Genomic DNA, 6,970 nt, shown 5'->3' with positions numbered 1-6,970 from the left:
AATGCAAACTCGCGCCAAGTCCGGTTTTTGCCAAGCGAAACGCCTCTTCCTCGCCAACACCACTCCCTCTACTATCTCACCCATCCCCCCAACATACCGTTCCACACTTAAAGATCCTAATTGGAGCCATGCAAAGCTTGATGAATATGATGCTTTAATCAAGAATTCCACTTGGTCTTTGGTTCCAAAGCCTGCAGGTGTCAACGTGGTGACTGGCAAGTGGATTTTTCGCCACAAGTTCAACAATGATGGCTCACTGGCACGGTACAAGGCACGTTGGGTGGTACGTGGATTCACTCAAAAGGAGGGTGTTGATTATGATGAGACGTTCAGTCCGGTCGTCAAGCCGGCCACCATTCGAGTTGTGCTCAGCATTGCCACTTCCAGCTCGTGGCCAATCCATCAACTCGACGTGAAGAATGCTTTCCTACACGGTGATCTCAAGGAGACGGTGTATTGTGCTCAACCGGCCGGGTTCATGGACTCCTCGCGGCCAGACCATGTGTGCCTTCTTCACAAGTCTCTCTATGGCTTGAAGCAAGCCCCCCGTACATGGTTCAACCATTTTTGGTCCTTTCTCTTGTCACTTGGTTTATTGGCCTCCAAAAGTGACTCCTCCCTCTTCATTCTACACCATGGTGCCTCTATCGCCTACCTCCTCGTGTATGTTGATGATATAATCCTCACTGCTAGCACACCACGCACCCTCCACCATATCATCTCCTCCCTCAAACACGAATTCGCCATGACTAATCTCGGTGAGCTTCATCACTTCCTAGGCATCAACGTGACACCCACCACCACCGGCTTGTTCTTGTGTCAACAGCAATATGCTCTCGAAATTCTTGATCGTGCCAAGATGCTCAATTGCAAACCCGTCTCCACTCCCGTTGACACACAATCCAAACTATCCTCTCATGATGGTCACCTTCTTGACAATCCCACCCTCTACCGCAGCCTTGCCGGCGCCCTCCAATACCTAACTCTCACTCGACCTGCCCTCTCTTATGCGGTTCAACAGGTCTGTCTCTTCATGCATGCACCACATGACACTCACATGCAACTCATCAAACGCATCCTTCGGTATCTTCGTGGCACCACCCACAATGGCTTGTAGCTCTACAAGTCCCCCTCACGTGATCTTGTGGCTTACACCGATGCCAATTGGGCCGGATGTCCGGACACCCGCAAGTCCACCTCTGGGTTTTGCATTTTTCTCGGGCACAACTTGCTATCATGGTCCTCCAAACGGCAAGCCACCGTGTCACGGTCCAGCGCTGAGGCTGAATACCGTGGTGTTGCCAACTATGTTGCCGAGTCTTGTTGGTTGCGCCAACTCTTGCATGAACTCCGTCATTCACCCACTCAGGCCACTATCGTATATTGTGACAACATCTCTGCCGCATATATTGCCTCTAATCCCATCCAACATTAACGGACTAAGCATATTGAGATCGATCTTCATTTCGTCCGTGACCTGGTGGCTCTTGATGAAGCTCGCATCTTGCATGTTCCCTCCAGCTCGCAATTTGCAGATTTGTTCACAAATGGACTGCCATCACAGGTTTTTGACGAGTTCCGCAGTAGCCTCAATGTCCATCCACATGGAGTTCCGGCTGAGGGGGGGTGTTAACACGTAGACTACCTGTTTATGTACCTGTACTTGTATTCCTAGATAATAGGATCATGGATCACGCCCTGGCCTGCGTGCCACTTCCATCGGGCTGTTTGTTGTAACTCCATCTTGTATATCTTGTGGTGTGTGGGTGAATGCAATACACAGAGAGCAGTTCTACCGTCCAGCTTCAGAGGCCGGCAGAGAGAAAAGGGGATTGAGGGCGGGGAAGGCTCACGCACGTGGCTCCAGGTGGGGAACTCGAGGGCGAGCGGGTTGCTGGAGAAGAGGCCGCCGAAGTCGTCGCTGCCGGTCGCGGCGGCGCCGAAGTGGTTCTTTAGGGCGGAGAGGTTGGGAATTCGAGGGCGAGCTGGTTGTCGGTGTCGGTGGAGAAGAGGCCGCCGAAGTCTTCGCTGCCGGCCACGGCGGTGCAGAAGTGGATCTCGACGGCGGAGACCGGTGAGGTTGGGAATCATCGCGTCAATGGCGGAGACCGGAGAGGCTAGGAATCATCGCGTCGATGGCGTGGACGTGTAGCGGCGGAGGCGGCGATCAATTCAGGATTTTTTTTCTTTTCCTCCTCTCGTCGGTCAGGCCTTGTCTCGCACGAGAGGCCCTGCTTATGGAGGGATTGGGCCGGGCTGTGCGCGATACCATCTCGGACCAAACCTAGCCAAACGGGCCAATTATTCGTGTCGGCACGATAGCCCGCGTGCCTGGCACGTCATGGGCCAGCATGGCACGAGGTTACGCGGGCCGGGCCTGGCACGTGGCCCGGCTAGGGCCGTGCCTGGGCTGCTATTATGCCTGGCACGCGTGCCAGCCCGGCACGGCACGCACAAGAGTGTCACAGCGAGCGGGACATGCTACTTAAATGTGCAAGTTTGTCTCAAAAAAGGAAAAAACTTAAATGTGCAAGTATGCTACGGCCTACTACTATGCTGTTACGTACTACTTTTAAATAAGAAAATCATGCTGGTGTAATGGTGTGTCACAGAGAGGCATGCATGCAGGCAGCACTGCTACATCGATGTGCCTCGTGGGCACGTTCTGGCTGCGGCGCTGCGCGCCTGCGCACGGACAGACGCGGCTTTTTTTGACAAAATCAGGCCATCTCGTGCCACACGTGCCTACGGGCCAGCACGTGTAGCCATGGGCTGTGCCTGGGAGGAGAGCACGCATGTCGGCCTAGCACGACCCAAGTAGTTAGTCAAATGGGCCGGCACGGCAAGGCCCAGCCCGGCCTGGGTTAAACGGGCCTGGTCAGGCACGCTAATTACTTGGTCGTGTCGGGCCGGCCCATTTGGCCAGGTATATCTCGGATGAGACCTCCTACTTGACGGTTATGCTGCCCTAGTAACACTCAGGCTTAAGAACATGGGCTAGCAGAGGTGATGGTGGCAAAAGCGTGAGGTGGGCTGCTCACGCGGACCTACATGGGCCGCGGCCCAGAAGCGGGAGGTGGTGGTGGTTCGCTTCCAACGGAGCATTAAAAAAAGTCGAAATTTTTAGAGATTGCTATTAAGCGTGACGTTGTCTCAAATAAAATAGTAAGCGTGATGTGAAACATAGAATTATCCTCGGGAGGCCAATCGAGTCACACATGAGATTGCCAAGCATAGCTATGAGAACAGTTATTTACGAGATCAATCGAAGATTTCTCGAGCTGGCACTTCGATAAGCATAGAGTTTTCTTAGTGAAATCAGATAAGTACGAACGTTGCTTATGATGGGCTTCTTGTCGAGCAGCACTGTCTCATAGAAATCTTGTTGTTCATGGGTATGGGAAAGATAGTCACAAGTTGTCCTCCTCCTCACTGAGTATGGATCCGCTTTCCTCCATTCTCTCAGACCTTTGTCCTTCCTGAGCTTCATGTTTTCTACAACTGGATGAGCATCATCATGATATGGAATCTTTTCAATTTTCTGAGCACTAGTGGCTCATCATCCTCTTGAGCTTATGGCAATAGGGCCTTGTTCTTTTCAGCAGCTGGGATGTTCCTAATTGGTCTCTTAGGTGTTGGAACTGGAGCTTTGGGCTTAGACTTGGAGGGAGCAACAGACTTCATAGCATCAGACATCAATTTCTGAGTCTTTGCAGGAGGTGCAACTGGTTCTTCTTCCTCGTCTTCTGCATCTTCATCTCTTCTCATGGAAGGTTTTCCAAGAACGGTGGCAGTGGTGTTCCTAGCTCCCTTCTTCTTCTTTCGGACAGCAGCCTCATCATCATCTGATTGTTCAAGAGTAAATGTCATTTTCTCTTGTGGAGCTGTAGATTTCCTAGGCTTATATTTGGAGCTTTCTTGGTAGTAGCTTTCTTCTTGAGACATGGCTTGGTGGTGACTGCACAGCCATACTCTTTTGTGAGAACTACTTTCTCCTTGGAGGTTACTTCCTCATCTGCAACAAAGTCCTCATCATCACTCTCTAAGGTTCTCTTCTTCCTTGTTTTAGTGGCAGCCTTTCGTAGATTCCTTGGTGTGCTCCTGCTGCCCTCATCATAACTACCACTAGGGCTTGTGCCCTCACTCAGACTTGCTTCTTGTTCTGACCTATTCTGGTTGTCACTGGTATCTGACATCTTGCGACCGTGTCAATATATGGGTGTGGATAGAGTAGATGAGTATCACAAAAAGCAGATGTTTTTTCAAAAATTCGAATCCAAACTTTAGTTTTAGTTTTCTACAGAAGGCATTTCGGAGCTACCGATATGATCATCTCGGTGACACCAAAGCACCCACAGAGCCTAAACACACAAGATCGGTCAGACCGAGTTATGGTTCGGTGGCTCCGAGATATAAGGGTTTCACTGAGAATTTACTGTCGGTCTCACCGAGTAGTACATTTCGGTGGCACCGAGTTGTACTTAGTGCAATGACTAGAGCCAATTGGTGGGACCAGAAGTTTCATTTCGGTCAGTCCAAGATGAGTTCCGCGGAAACCTAACCCTAATTTTTTTTCTTTGAATCTATTCTAAAGGAACTTTTCGGTGGATAGAAGAATCTCAAACGTGCCAAGATACATGGCATTATCCTTGTGCATTGAATCAGAAGGGGATAGCACGAGGAGATCAAACTGTACCCTAACTTGGTGACGATTCTCTACGGCGGCAACAACGGTGTTGATTCCCGTTGACGGCGACGGAGACCGGCGACGGAGATGCACAGGCAAAGACGACGATGATCCGAAGACCAAGGGGGGCAGCAATGGGGCGCGGGCTCATGATGTTTGATGGATTTTTCAACCGTACGGATCCGCTAAGTATATATACCCATGTGTCGTCGGTGGCGCCGAGATGCAAAATTGCGTGTAGTTGTTGCAACTCGGTGGGACCGAGTCATTGTAATCAGTAGCACTGAGATTAAAATCCTAGATCAGGCTATTGCTTTCGATGTGACCGAGTTTGAGTGAGTTGGTCTGCCCGAAATGTAATAGAAGGTTTTGGAATGCAGCCCTTGATGGATCGGTGGCTCCGAGTGCTCCTTGCCCGGAGGGTCAGAAAAAGACTTGTTCAATTTTTGTGATATAGCATGAATAGAGTTTGAGACAAGAAAAGCATAGATAGCTAGAGAAGGTTCTTAGGCATTCTTGTCCATTCATTTGGTTAATAAAAACCAGACAAACAAAACAACAAATGGATGTCCTCGAATGGAGAAATTATGCAACCAACATGCTCACACAATAAGATAGCAAATGAAACATGTGTTAAAGCATGCACAAACAATTCTAGCATCTATCAAGCAATTGGCTATGACTAGGTCATCTATATATTAGTATATTGACTTAGGAGTCAAATGAGAACATTTGATCATAGGTCATAATCATATTTAAGCACAAGTGGGGTTACCACTTTTACATAAAGCATTGATGTGTTCACACCATTAGAGTTAGTTTAGCTCAATCTTCAGAGTAAAGCTCCCCCTAGATGTGATATCCCCCCTAAGAGGGATGAACTAACCTTGGGTTTTGTCGATGATGACTTCATGTAGATAGCGAAGATGTGGATGCTCAATGTTGATGTAGATCATTTGGAGCTATCCATTGGAGTGTTGCACTTTCAATACCTACATGGGTTAGTCCCACAAGGAACATACAAGGATGTACATAGACATACACTACAAAAAAATACACTTCCGTGATGATGCGTGTTTGTCACAGTAGGTCGCGTTTTTTGTCATGCATGTACATCCATGACGATTTTATGACAGAATCAAGATAGTCATACATGTGTTGTCATAGAAGTGTTCCATGACATTACCAAAATTATCATCACGGAAGTGTCCACTTCCATGACGATAAATTGCGCGTCACAGAAGTGCTTTCGTCAAGGGTGACCGACACGTGGCATCCGCCGTAACGAAACGCCGTTAAGCTATTGAGTCGGGTTTTGGATCCGATAACCCGTTAACAGCCCCGACCAATGAGGATTTTTCCACGTGTAAAATCATCATTGGCAGGAGGAAAAACGTGTCGACTCACCGTTGGGACAGATGTCATCCTCTCATTGGACCGAAGGCGCCTATGATATGGTGACACGTGGCACGACCCAACAAAGGTCCATTCCTGTGAAAAGGCCGGCCCGTTTGACTTGGTCAAAAGGTGGCGGGCCGGCCCACGGAAAGCCTGTTAACGGCCTGTTTGCATATAGCCCATTTACAGCCCGCTAACCCAGGGCCCGTTACGCCCTATCCGAATTAGGCCCGGTAGCGTCATCTAGGCCGTCCAATATGATTCCAGCCCGTTTTAACTTCCGGCCCATGTGTGGCCCATGACTTCTTCCGGCCCATATGAGGACCTTTGTAACTCTTGGCCCGTAATGAACAGTGTATCACTTTATACCCATTAACGGCCCGTTATTCCATTGGGCCGTTTCCAGCCGAAGTTATCTTTCGGCCTTCACAGGGCCCATTGATTCTTGGGCTCATTTGCAGCATTCGGTTACTTACGGCCCGTTACTATCATTTTCTGCTTGTGGGCCAAATTCAGCCCGTCGTTACAGTCGGCCCGTTTGCAGACCGTTAATACGTTGGGCCGTTTTCATGTCAAAAAAACCCGTTTGGGCTGTTTTCATGGAGTTATCAAATATGGCCTATTAATGGCCCGTTATGGTCCATGAATAGTACGGCCCATGATTGGTGAAATGATGATACGCCCCATAGAAGGCCCATGGATCCTACGGCTCGTTTGAGGCCCATGGATATTGCGGCCCGTAGAAGGCCCATGGATCGTACAGCCCGTAGAAGGCCCATGGACCCTACGGCCCTTAGAAGGCCCATGGACCCTAAGGCCCGTATAGAAGGCCGATGGATCCTACGGCCCATATAGAAGGCCAATGGATCCTACGGCCGGACGAAG

At 49.5% G+C, this 6,970-nt stretch overlaps 1 pseudogene; it reads right to left on the bottom strand.

Annotated features, from left to right (window-relative positions):
* Positions 1–2,091, bottom strand: part of LOC119309189 — a 6,556-nt pseudogene extending 4,465 nt beyond the window's left edge.
* Positions 2,092–6,970: the final 4,879 nt, after the last annotated feature.

Source organism: Triticum dicoccoides, chromosome 5B (genome assembly GCF_002162155.2).
Source record: "Triticum dicoccoides isolate Atlit2015 ecotype Zavitan chromosome 5B, WEW_v2.0, whole genome shotgun sequence".
NCBI classification, from domain to species: Eukaryota; Viridiplantae; Streptophyta; class Magnoliopsida; order Poales; family Poaceae; genus Triticum; species Triticum dicoccoides.
Note: the sequence above shows the minus strand (reverse complement) of the source record. Positions and strands in the feature narration are given on the sequence as shown.